Genomic DNA, 13,389 nt, shown 5'->3' with positions numbered 1-13,389 from the left:
AAATATTATGCATGATTTCGTGCACCCAGCTTGTACATACGTGTGTTTTAGTGTGTTTTGTGTGTGCATGATTTCACGTTTTGCTTTGGTGTGAAGGCGTGTTTGCCTCTTATTGTGTCTTCTGCTTCTTGTGCAGATGTCTAGTGCACCTTATGTTGGTTTCGCTGATGGCGCCTGCCGTAGTACTTGCAATTTGTCTTCTGCGGCATGGGCAATCTATGATCCTCACGGAGAGTTGCTAGACCTTCAAGGAGTCTGCCTCAGTCGTACCACTAACAATGTTGCCGAATACAGTGTCGTAATTGAGTTACTAGCCGAAGCAGTTGATCTTGGCATTCGTGCAATGATGATAAACCTGGACTCTCAGCTCGTCATCCATCAACTCAACGGGCGATATTCCGTCAGAGACCAACGCATTCTAAGGTTGTATCTACGTGTCAGATTGTTAGAAAGAAATTTTGATTATATCACATATCAACATATTCCGAGACGATTAAACATGTTGACTGATGCATTGGCAAATCATGTGTTAGACAGGCATTTGCGAAATAGATAAGCATCATACAAGAAGACATAGAAAGCATAATAAGACCATAGAGTAAAGCATATGTAAATAAAATATTTTTCCAAGCATAGTTTTCATGCGTGTTGTGTGTGCTTTTAAGCTTGCATTCAAAAATTAAAATATATGGGTCATATGTTATGCAACTGATACATGAGATAACATTTGTAATGAACATTTGCATAGCATATAAAAAACATCATCACATGCAACAAGATCCATCCAAAATCGGTATGTATATATATCGTGTGGCGCACTAAGGCGCTCAAAAATAAGTGTATATGTCAAAAAATAAGGCCGATGTCCTTAGTACATCTGAGACACGAGTCTCTCAAAAACAGCAGTGGAAATAAATCCTAGGAGACTACTGTGGTAGGTTATGCTCTCTATAGCATACTGCCGCCCGTGCCACCCGCCTCAAAAGGCGGTGCATCCTGGGCTCTACTCCCACTGTGTGAATTTGGGATGCTATGGGGACCTCCTCGATCCCCTGGTAATCTGGGACTCCCTCCAGTAAGCCCTCAAGGTTCTGCAATACGATCTCGGGCGTGTTGACTCCTGGAGGAGCCAGGGCCAAGACTCCATCACCCTGTGCCTCTCTCCTCGCCTCTGGAGCCAAACCAAGGGGTCTCACTGGTCCTACATCTGCATATCATAGCATTTATTGTCAAGGCATGTACATGAAAAATCAAAAACATTACAAAACATAAAAAATTAAAAAGAGATCAAGTGGCTTACCACCATCATCCCACTGCTCTCCCGCGGGCAGCGGCATGTCCGGGTCACCTCTGAAATCAATCCCGGCATATGGCCAGTCCTCTACAAAGATCACCTGGCGATCCAGCCACTCTCGGAAATAATGCCCCCATGCCACTGGGCGGCCGCCACCTCCTCGCGGCATGATGTGGCCCCACCGACTGGCCCTCGTCTCTCGGGGACCCCTGGGTGGATCAAGGGCCATGTCCTGCAGCTGTAACGCTGGCACCCGCTCCATCATGAGCGGGACTAGAATGGACCCGTAACCAAACTGCTTCGACTCCCCGCGTCGGCAGTTGCTCAGCTGTCTCTTCATGCTAGTAGTTACCATTGCCGCCCAGTTGAATATGGTGGGTTGTAGACACTCGAGAGCCAGAAGGAGATGGGTCTTTGAGGCCTCATGATTGGCCAAAGAGCCCGCTGCCCGGGTCACCATAAACAATATGCTCCGTAGGATGATGTCGTCCACTGACGGAATGGACACCTTTCCACTCCGTGTCTTGCGTGCCCGCGGGCACACCCGAGCCATCAATAGATCCAAAGTCTCACCGCTGGGTCGCTGCCCCTCCAGGATGGGCATCTCACCCCGGCGAGATAATCCAGTCAAGAAATAAATATCCGTGGCATCAAACTCGATGTCACGGCCTCGGATTGTGAACTTGCCATCAATTGGGTTCCAGGCTCTGATCAGGAACTCCAAGAGATCAGGTTGCGCCCGTAGACGCGGAGTCAAGAAGAATTTGAGAAATCCGCATGCCCGCATGGCATTGCGGCTCCCAGCATCGGCATACACGGCAATATCCTCGTTATCGTGGGCTCTCTCTTGCCACACAAACGCCATTTTGCCCTGCATGGCCATTAAAAAATATTAGAAGCTTGCCTACACAAATTCATACGTTCAAATTTGCAAAAATGAAAGTTTACGGCGTCAGCGCGGCTGTTTTTAAAACAGTCGCGCTGACCATGGCTTCCCTTTGTTTTTTCCGCTGGGTCAGCGCGGAAGCACACGTGTTTTCCGCGCTGACCCGGAGGTGGTCTGTGTAAATTTTTATCGATCAGCGCGGACCCGATAGGGATTTCCGCGCTGACCGAGAGCGCACCAACGCTCTAAAAATTCATCCAAATGGCCAAATTCCACCGTTAAATTGCTGAAAGGACTCAAAATGGAGCGTAGGGAGAGGAGAACCTACCTGGAACAAGTTGCAGGAAGAACGGTGCTCGAACGGGATGGAATTCGCTCCGTCAACTTTGCAGCTTCTCAACGTTCTCCACAGCTCAAATGGTAACAATGGTAAAAATAGTTCATTTACCCCCCTATTTATGGTAAAAAATCTATATTTGACTATGGTAACTCATAAATGTGGGTTTTTGTTCAATTTTTGCCATATATTTCATGCTTGTGTCGGTGTACTATGATTTTCTACATGTTTTACTATGTTTTTAACATGTCGAACAGGTTTTACGTGGGTAGTGTTCTTGTGCAGATTTCCGTCTCGGTGGAGTTATAATAGCCCTGTTCACACTTGATCTCGCACTTCATGCTCTTTTCCGACATAAATCAAGAAAAGATTGCCTGGTTCCCTCTCGACTCGTTAAAAGGAACGAGGGGCGGTCGCTTTTAAAGCTCTTTTTTCGACCGTTTAACTTAAAAAGATTGCTGGGTGTTTGTCGTTTCGCACTCGCTATCGGCCCCAAAACGACGTACTTCCAACCGCTTTTTTACTTTTTCGGGTCGAAGTTACTATTTACGAAAAGTACTCCTCGATCATACTGGTCGGGCGGTTCTTTCGAGCATTGTTTTATACTTTTTCGGGCTCGAGAGACACAACTTTACGAAAAAGGACCCCCCTGGAGTTTTCTTTTCCGCTGTCTTTTCAGACTCTCTAAACAAGAAAAGACGCCGAGTTTTTCCTTTGTCAGGCTCGTTAAAACTTAATGACATCGGGCGTTGTCGAAATGACACTCTCCAAGCATATGCTATCCCCGTCAAGCTTGTCATCCAAAAATAACCGGGGTACCTGCCAGAAATGGTGGGGAAAATGGAACTGTAATAATTGTCGTGTCGGCAGTATGTCGCTCTTGAACATGGCACTGGTCTGCATTCGTGTCGGGTGGGGATTTCTCATCTTGTTTCACACTAGCCTCCGTGGGTTCGGGTTATCCTATTTGACCTCTCATTTGCTCATTGCCTCGTCATCATACCCTCTGCTCATTTGATGTCAGATACTGCCAAATCCACTGTCGTGCCGCCGATATGTTCAAGAGAAGTTGACCTCTGCAACAGTGCAACCTCCTCTGATGTCTCACACAAAATATTTTATCTCTGTCTCGTGTCGATGATGTGGGAAACATTATGGCCCACCTTCGATCAAGGTCACTTCCTGTCGACTTCAACTCATTATCCAGGAAGGTGACTTAGAGACTCCCTTCAGGTGCCTTGGAGCCTGCATGCCTCAATGGCAGGTTCTTCGTGTTCGACGCGAGGTTTTCATCATTGACCTCCGATCGAATGATTCTGCGGGTGTTCGACACCAGCTCATTGATTCACACGCCGCGGATTGTACCTATAGTACCTTGAGGACCATTGTCATTATTGGTGGTACCTCTCGCGTCTGTTAACAGTTTTCATCATTGACTGGTAATCAGACGATGTTCATGCATGTTCGACTTCAGTTCATGTATTCACATGCTTGGACTTGTACTGTGTTCAGGTCGGGACGGAGCGCAAGACCCTGGATCCCTGTTTGTTACGATCCAGGCTGCGATTTTGTGGATGATCATTACATGACTCATTGATGGATGGCTGCGCCCATACCTGAGTCTTCATGGATGGCTGCGACCATACCTTATCATTACTATGGTCTCTTTAGCTGGGTGGCTGCGTCCATTCCACAGACCTTCTTCGCATGTCTTTTGGATGGCTGCGCCCATGCCTAGACTGCATGTACTTGATTATCAGAGATATTCGGTCCTTCCTGGTGGTGTTCCAGTTCGGCGAGTTTTGTAAAGCATTTCACCCCTCCCACTCTCTCGGTCTTCATGCTTTAGGGGGCATCTGTTACACAGTAATTTGTCACTGTCTCCCTGTCAGTCACCCTACTGTGTCAGGAGTTCACAATAATCAAGTTCATGCCCTTTGAACTGGTCAAAAAACCCACTTTTCCAAAGTTTTCATCATCAGCGCGACTGTTATTAAAATAACCGCGCTGACTGGCGCTTCATAACAGACCGCATGCGCTGCCAGCGCGGAAGCACACGAGTTTTCCGCGCTGGTCGAATTTCATGACCAGCGCAGCCTCTGTTTGTATTAAGTCGCGCTGACATGGGCCTGTCCATTATTGCTTTGCGATGTCAGCGCACCAGTCCAGTTATGTACCCGCGCTGATCCAGTTTAGGCGAATTTGTTCCAACAGCCAGCCTTCCAGATAACTCCAGACTTGGTTGTTGGCCTTGTGAGTATCGCCTCCCTTCTATGGCATGTCTGTTCGACATTTGAAACCACTTCCCTTGAAGATAAGCTCATCCTTCCACCATTCAAGGAGACTCCTTCTCCTATTTAAACCTCTACCATTGCCATGAGCAGCTAGTTTGGATTGTGTGGAGTTTATAATGCTCAGATTGCTGCTACTATAGGTAGTTGGTGTGATAAGTGTGGAATTGCTAGATAGCTTAAGGGAGGTTGTGGAGTGTTGCTTGTGTGAGAGAGAGAGTTTCTTGTCTTGGGAGATCCATTTCTAGAGGTGAATGCTTGAGAGACTTGCTGGCTGGACCCCCTGAAAAGGATATCGACGTCAGAACATTTGGTTGTACTCTTCTCTGTTATTGATTAATAATAGATGACTACTATTATGGTTCCATTCTCATTTGTCTCTGCAATGGTTAATGTGAATTACATCTTTTCTGACTAATGTATAGTTGCTTTTACTAGATTTCAGGCTTGTGTTTGTCTTTCTCTTCGTGTGTGCAGGTATCTATTCGCGGAGATCGCGGAGGATCGTGACCGGCCAGAGTGAAGGAGCGAGAGCGGCATCTCTTCATCAAACAATAGCGTTCGAATCCAAGTAGGTGTTCTTTGCCTACCTTTTAATTGCAATTAGGAACTTGCATAGTAGCATTGACTGATTGTTGCTAGACCCATTCTGGGCTAGTAGGGATCGCCTCTATCCGTAGAGGGGATTTACCTCTCCAACACCCAGAAGATAGGGGTTTGAGTGAGGAACCTTTATCAGTTGCATGTAGATGGATGCGCAGCAATGGCAAGCAAGGCAGAAGGATTGGTGAGCTGGGATGATGGCGAGTTGTGGCACAGGAGATTGGGTCACCTTCACCATGGAGCCTTGAAGATACTGCAGCAGATCACTACAGGGCTTCCTAAAGGCACACTTGCGCAGTCAGATCAGTGCAAGGGGTGTACTTTGGGGAAGTTTGTGAAAGCCACCTTTCACGAGAAGGATAGTCGTGCCACGACGATCCTTGAGAGAATTCACACAGACGTGTGTGGAACTTCTTAGTTGCTTCGACAACAAAACACAAGTATTATGTGATTTTTGTTGATGATTTCTCTCATAAGTGTTGGATCTTCTTCATGTAGAAGAAGAGCGAGACATATTCAAAGTTCTGTGAATTCAAAGCACTGGTCGAGAAGGAGTCAGGGAAGAAGGTGAAGGTTCTTAGGAGTGATAATGGTGGTGAATACATCTCGGACGAGTTCAAGGATTTCTGCAACGCAGAAGGGATTCGTAGAGAGCTCATAGCTCCCCATAACCCACAACAGAACGGGGTAGCTGAGCGGAAGAACAGAACGATTGTGGGTGCTGCACGGGCAATGTTGCATGATCAGGGCCTACCCTTTCATTTGTGGGCGGAAGCATGCAATACAACAGTTTATGTGCAGAACCGTTGTCCTCATAGGATACTTGGCATGAGTACACCTGAGGAGACTTATTCTGGTAAGAAGCTTGATCTTTCTCATTTGAGGATTTTTGGTGCTAACGTTTACATGCATGTGACGAAGGATGCCAGGAAAAAGTTGGAGCCGACCGCAGAGGTTGGATATTTGTGGGGTACACTGATACGCCCCACAACTATCGTGTGTATTTGCCAGACATTGGTAAAACTGTTGTGCGACAGGATATAAAATTTCAGGAGGAGAAAGCCATGAAGTGTTCGCTTGAAAGGGAGCTACACTTGCATGCAGATGAGGAGCTATTAGTTCCTAAGGATGAACTTCAGGATGTAGATCAGCCACAGGATGAGGTTCATGGAGTGGACGAGTCCACTCATGCAGCGCCAACCATCAGAGGGCGAAAGCGCTTGACAGAAGCTGAGCGACTGGCTCAAGATGCAGAGAAAGTTGTAGGACCACCTACAGCCCAATGCAGGTAGAGACAGTCACCTGATCGGTACACTGGATACATGGCTCTTATGAGAAAGTGTGTTGTGACTGAGCCATCCTCTTTCGAGGAAGCTGTGGAGGATCCCGCATGGGTAGACGCCATGGTGGAAGAGTATGATTCTATTGTCAGAAACAGTGCATGGGAGATTGTTCCTAGACCGGAAGGGAAATCAGTGGTGGGTTCGAGATGGATCTACAAAGTTAAGCAGGTAGCTGACGGGAGTGTGGAGAAGTACAAGGCAAGATTTGTTGCCCGAGGATTTTCACAGAATGAGGGGATCGATTATGAGGAGACCTTTGCACCCGTCGCAAGGTATTCTTCCATACAGACGATTCCTGCTCTCTCAGCGCAGAGGGGATGGCACATTCATCAGATGGATGTGAAGATTGTGTTCCTCAACGGAGTCATTGAGGAGGAGGTGTACATTGAGCAGCCCAAAGGCTTTGAGGTATTCAGCAGCGAGTTGCATGTGTGCAGGCTCAAGAGAGCGCTGTATGGGTTGAAGCAAGCACCACGTGCTTGGTACGCACGAATAGACAGCTATTTCACAGGACTTGGATTCTCCAAGAGCGAGGCGGATCCTAACCTATACCAGATTGTGGTGGAGGGTAAGTTGCTTATCATTGTACTGTATGTTGATGATTTGATTCTAACGGGTGATGAGCTGTTGATACTGTCATGCAAGAAGGATCTTGCTACAGAGTTTGAGATGAAGGACTTGGGCCTCCTTCACTATTTCCTAGGATTGGAAATATGGCAGCGCAGTGGTGGACTGTTTGTTTCTCAGGGCAGTATTTCCTAGGATTGGAAATATGGCAGTGCAGTGGTGGACTGTTTGTTTCTCAGGGCAGTATGCTCGGGAGATACTGGAGAAGTTCAACATGCATGGCTGCAAGCCTGTTGATACTCCTCTTCCTGGAGGTTGGAGGAAGGAGGATGCCACTTCGGGAGAAGAAGTGGATGCCACTGTTTATTGACAGTTGGTGGGGTCGCTGATGTATTTGGTCAATACACGACCTGATATATGCTATGCAGTTAACCAGCTTTCACAAGCTATGGTTAAGTCTACCAAGCTCTTCTGGAAGGCGGGAAAGCATGTATTGCGCTACTTGAGAGGCACATCGGGATATGGTTTGTGGTACAGACAGGAGGATGAGGTGAAGCTATGTGGCTTCACGGATGCAGATTGGGCAGGGAGCCCAACGGACAGAAAGAGCACATCAGGAGGGGTCTTTAGTATTGGATTGACAACAGTTTCTTGGTACAGCAGGAAGCAGAGATCCGTGGCACTCAGTTCAGCGGAGGCCGAGTATATGGCAGCAAGTTTGGCTGCATGCGAGGCTATATGGATGAGGAAGATCCTGGTTGGTTTGTTCGGTTCTCATTTGGATCCTACTATGATTTACTGTGATAACTAGAGTTGCATTAAACTCTCGGCTAATCCTGTATTTCATGATAGATCTAAACATATTGACATTAGGTACCATCATATCAGAGATTGTGTGCAGCGGAGGATCATGTTACTTTCGTACATTCCATCGGAGGATCAGGATGCTGATATTCTGACGAAGGCTCTCACCAGGAGCAAATTCGAGTACCACCGAGGCAGGATAAGGGTTGCTGATAATCCATATCTTGTCGAGAGGGAGTGTTGAGATTTCAACAAGATGATGGAGCTTAGTGAAAAGAGTCGCCTTCACTAAGTGGGCCCGCAGGCTATTTTTGGCGCAAGTCTATTTTTAGACATATGGATCATGTCTATGGATTGCAGGTTTTTATTTATGGATGATTGGTCAAGTTGGGAAAAATAGATGGACTTCTACTTTTGATCAAAGTGTGAGTGATCAAAGTCTATTTTTAGACTGGCTGTCAAAAATAGAAAAGTCAAATATTATTGTCTCATAATAATATTTGGACTATAAACTTGATCTTATTCTCTTGGAGCACTTTAGTTTGAGCTACAGAGGTGGCACATGCAGCTGTCAGAAGGAAATACGCTTTTCTTATGAGTCAGTTGAGTTGTTGCATGCATGACTTCAGTTAGAACTCAATCAGTTGAGTTTGGTGGAGTTGATTGTGGAGTTGATGGAGTTGCGTTCAGTTTGACTTAGTTAAACTAGTTGTAATTAGTCTAACTGCAAATAGACTAATGATGAGTTGTTAAACTAATTATTAAATCATGATGCAACTAATGAATACATCTGTTAACTCAGTTGCATGTCAGTGCATGTTCAGTTCAACAGGGACAGGTGGTAGAGAATCAGATTGCTATCAGTTGTTACTATAGTTGTGCACCAGATCTTGCACAATCAAGGGATTGAGTATGCCAATGAGTTTGCTCACGTATTTTCCCAGTATTGTAGCCTTTGCTCACGTCCAACAAAGTGTGAGTGATTATTTTGAGGTGAAATACGATTTTGGTGAGCCATTCTCATCAGTTCTTGAGCAGGTATTGAGCAGTGGAGGCAGGCAAGCAGTGGAATAGATTTGGAGATCAGATCTGAGTTGTATTGTGTGTAACAGGTGGAGCTGGTACTGGATTGCTTGTGATAAGCATTGTACTTTGTAATGTTACATGGTCTCAATCATTAATATACAGATAGTTGGGGTTTTTAGCGAGATGCTTTCCCCGGGTTACATACTGTGTTAATGTGTGAATGCTCTTGATGTTTTATTGTTATTGATGTTGCTATATTGATGATCAACGTAGAGGAGCTTATGTATTGTGTACATATTCCGCAATAGTACATGATCAGGATAATCTCTGTTGAATATGTGTTAAATTATTCAAAATTTCTACACATAAACCATCCCTCTTTCGCTTATCGCACTCAATACGGCCGCATAACACATGCCACAAGGGCTCCAGACCCGACAGCGTATAAACCAAAATATACATATATATATTTTCGGGTCCAAAAACCCCGTTGTAAAGCGCAATCGGCCTAAGTCCAAGGCATATGCATACATGGCGTGCCACTACCCTTCGGACCTGACGGCCTTATCAACCAGAATACATATATTTTTGGGTCCGAAGCATTTCACATATCACAATCGGCGGGGTCCCAAGGCTTGAACATAAGGTGCGTAGTGATGTGGCAGACCCGCCGATCCTATTAAGCATATCATATAATATATTGGGTCCAGAGTTAATCGCTTATCACTATTAGGAGGCACAGGGCTTATATATATGGCGCGCTACCATCTACCGGACCCGATGGTTTTATCAACCACAATATATATATATATATATATATATATATATATATATATATCGGGTCTAGAGCATTTCACATATCGCAATCGGCCTGGTCCAAAGTTTCATATATAGTGCACCATAACCTCCCAGACCCACCGATGATTACAAAGCCTAGCATATAAATTTTCAAGTCCGCAATTTGGATTTGGCTGTGTGTTTTGTGACAGTTTTCAGTGTAAACCAAGTTTGGCTTGCTAGGCTTAATCTATGCATAAAGCTAAAAACTAGGGGTTGATTCTTTCACGTTTGATGTGATAAACATTCAATAGAGGCAATATTCATGTTTTAAAGCATTTTTGTTGTATTTTTATAAGCGTGACTAGTGTCTCTTATTTCTGCAGGCCAGGAGTAACGAATGCACAAGCGGATCCGGAAAACCCTTATATGCAGAGGTGTTTTGTCGAAAGAGTTGGCCTTTGACATTTTCAATTGGTTTCCAGGTGTTGCTTGCGTGTTACAAAAAAAAACCACTCCAGATCGCATCATGAACAGGACACACAGTCATCTTCTCTAATCAATAACCATTCAGTGCCCAGGAAATGAAGCACCCTAATGACAAGAAACGCCCTTTACGTGTTAGCAGTGACACCGACTGTTTTCACCTATTTCTTCTGATCGGCATAATGAAGGAAGGAGAGGGAAGGCGAAGAGGCAAGGAAGACCGAGAGTGAGAGGCTTTTAGCATAAATATTACCTCTGAAGAGGAGAAGGGGCTTTGGATTTTCGAGAAGAGCAATGTTACTTTATTGTGAATGAGGAGAATGTTTTTGAGGGAAGAAGGAGCCTTTAGTTTTAGACTCATTGTATTGTTTTGGATCATAGTGTTGTTATTGGCATGAATGTAAATGTGATTTATATTTATGTATATCGATGGCTTACAGTTCACTATTAGTCTTGTTAAATTGAATGTGATTCAGTTTCATGGTTAACTTGTGAATGGTCTCTGATTTGAAACTAAGTTAAACATCAGTTGCAATTTTAATTCCATAAAAGAATGGGGATCCCTATATGAGTGATTGGATTGGAATTTAGCTTTAATACAGTCTTGTCCAGCTGTGAATTCAGTGATTGATTCATTCGGACTTGAATCTATGCATGATGTTTAACCTTCTTTATCACGCTCCTATTGAACATATATATGATGTTTAAACCTTTGTATCATGCTCTTGCAGGATATATTAGCGTAGCTAGGACTAGATTAGAGTAGTTAGAAGTAGTATAGATAGTGTTAGCCTACTGTTGCAACAGGTGTTCATCTTTCATGATTGACAGTTTTACATGCCAAATATGTCATACCTTGCATGCTACAATGCTCCATATTTCCTAAAGAGGTCAAAGAAGAGGCCATGAAAGTGTGCCAGTCTAAATTCCACTGCTGTATTCCAATTTTGATGACTTAACCATTTTTGAAGAATGTTCTGTAAAAGGGAAGGCCAAACAACTTAATCTTGGCCTCCCTAGGTTTCAATTTCTTGCTTTAGAAATAGAGAATGAATATCTGTCCAAACAGCTTAATCTTGGCAGATTTGTAGATAGGTAGAGAATCAAGGGAGCCCAACTGCTTAATTTTGGCCCTTGGCAGGAATAAGGTTTGATTTAGATAGGAGGGCAGTCAAAAGAAAAATTGTAAAGCTGGGTTTGCAAGTCTAAGTGCACCCACCCAAAAAGAAGAAAAAATGTTAGGAAGGTAGGCTGGGTAGGTAGTTGTGTGGTTGCAGAATCATGGCTTGTGATCCATTTCATGTTGTCAAGTGTCATATTTATTTAAATCACAAGTTGGAGGCAGTTTTCCATTTGGAGGAGCTCAAACTGGACATCTCTAACCTACCCTTCTTCCTCTTTCCCCAAATCACTTACTAACTTCCCTGAAGAGGTCAAGATCTGCTTGATAACTCTTGAGTTCATCATCTCCCATTATATTTGCCTAAGTAAAGGTCCTCTTTGCTTAGGAGCACTGTTGTTTCACTTTGTGAGTCTTGTTCCCCTTCAAATAGCCTAAGGTCTCTCACCTTAGTGCTTTCTTGTCATTTTCACATTAACTCCTAACTCTATTATTTAGCTCCCTAAATCATTTCCCTACCCCCTAATATGTAAAATTATATAAAAAAAATCCCTAAAAAAATAATAATACCCCCGTCCCGGCATTATAGCCATATTTTCCTAAGTCCGGGAAATAACAGTCCATCTGGGGCTGTTTTTAGCCCATCCGTGTCCTAGCTGGAGTTAGTCTGATATCCAGTCAGACTAACAACCTTTTCCCCTAACCCTAGCCCTACAAAACCCATTTTTCACCCTTATTCCAAAGTCTCAAATGTAAATATTTAACCCGCTCGCTCATAAATCCATAAAGCCCACATTTCCTAAGTTTTAAACCCCCCGCAGCACTGTATAAAATTCGAATATTCGCCGCGGGTCGTGTCCATTATCCCTCCGCCGCCTCATTTGTTCCGCCAGCCGTCCGATCACCTGTGCCACAGATCTACGGTGGGCAGGTGTTTTCATGCCCCAATGTGTCGAAGGTTAGCGTCTGCAAGATCAACGGTTTTCCCGCCGTACTCCCGCCACGGGTCGCCCTCCCGGCTGTGGCGGAGCCCCCTCTGCCGAAACCACTTCTGCTCAAAGGCGGTGCGCCCAAAACCAGATACCGCCTTCCCCCCTCCTGCGTCAGCGCCACGTCATGCTGACGTCACCATCCCGCGTCGGCCTCCCTGCCGCCGTGTCCCTACCATGTCATTGCCACGTCACCTCCTCCACCATACCGCCACGTCATCCGGCCGTACTGCTGACGTCACCCTGAAGACGTCACCCTGCCACGTCACCACCGTACTGGGACCCGCCTGCTGACGTCACCGTCAAAAAATGCGAAATGCGCAAATTGCAGCCTAGGAAGCCCGGAATCAGAATCTGAGGTAGTTTTTCATGCGCGATTAGCGCCTAGCGCTAATCGCGCATGGCTACGGGAAATAGGCCAAAATGGAAAGCCCCTTCGTGACTCGGCCTCCAGCAGGCCCAAAAGGCGCAAAATGACCAAAATTTCTTCGCGAAGCATTCAGAAAGGGGCAAACACAGTTTTTAAAGCAACAGAGAGCCGAGCAGCTGCCATGAAAGGTCGATGGGACAGTCTAAACTACTCAGAAGACATTAATGAGGCCAGGTTCAACGCCAAAGAGTATCAGAGGAAAGATGAAGCGTCAAAGAGTATCAGTTCAGCAACATCAAAGCAGGTGAAAATTAAAAACCTCCATCAAAGTCAGAAAAACAGTTAAGGCCGTTTAAAAACTTATTTGGTCGGGATTAGTGCACATTAATGGCACCGAACAGCAGCAGAATCAAGTTAGAGGTGGAGATAAAAGACATCACAGTTATTACAGAAAGACTGCAGCAAGCCACCGCGGACAGATATTAACTCAGTTTGA

This window comes from Pinus tabuliformis, chromosome 9, assembly GCF_031772625.1.
Source record: "Pinus tabuliformis cultivar Carrire ecotype Pingquan chromosome 9, CPIR1, whole genome shotgun sequence".
Lineage (NCBI taxonomy): Eukaryota > Viridiplantae > Streptophyta > Pinopsida > Pinales > Pinaceae > Pinus > Pinus tabuliformis.
Note: the sequence above shows the minus strand (reverse complement) of the source record.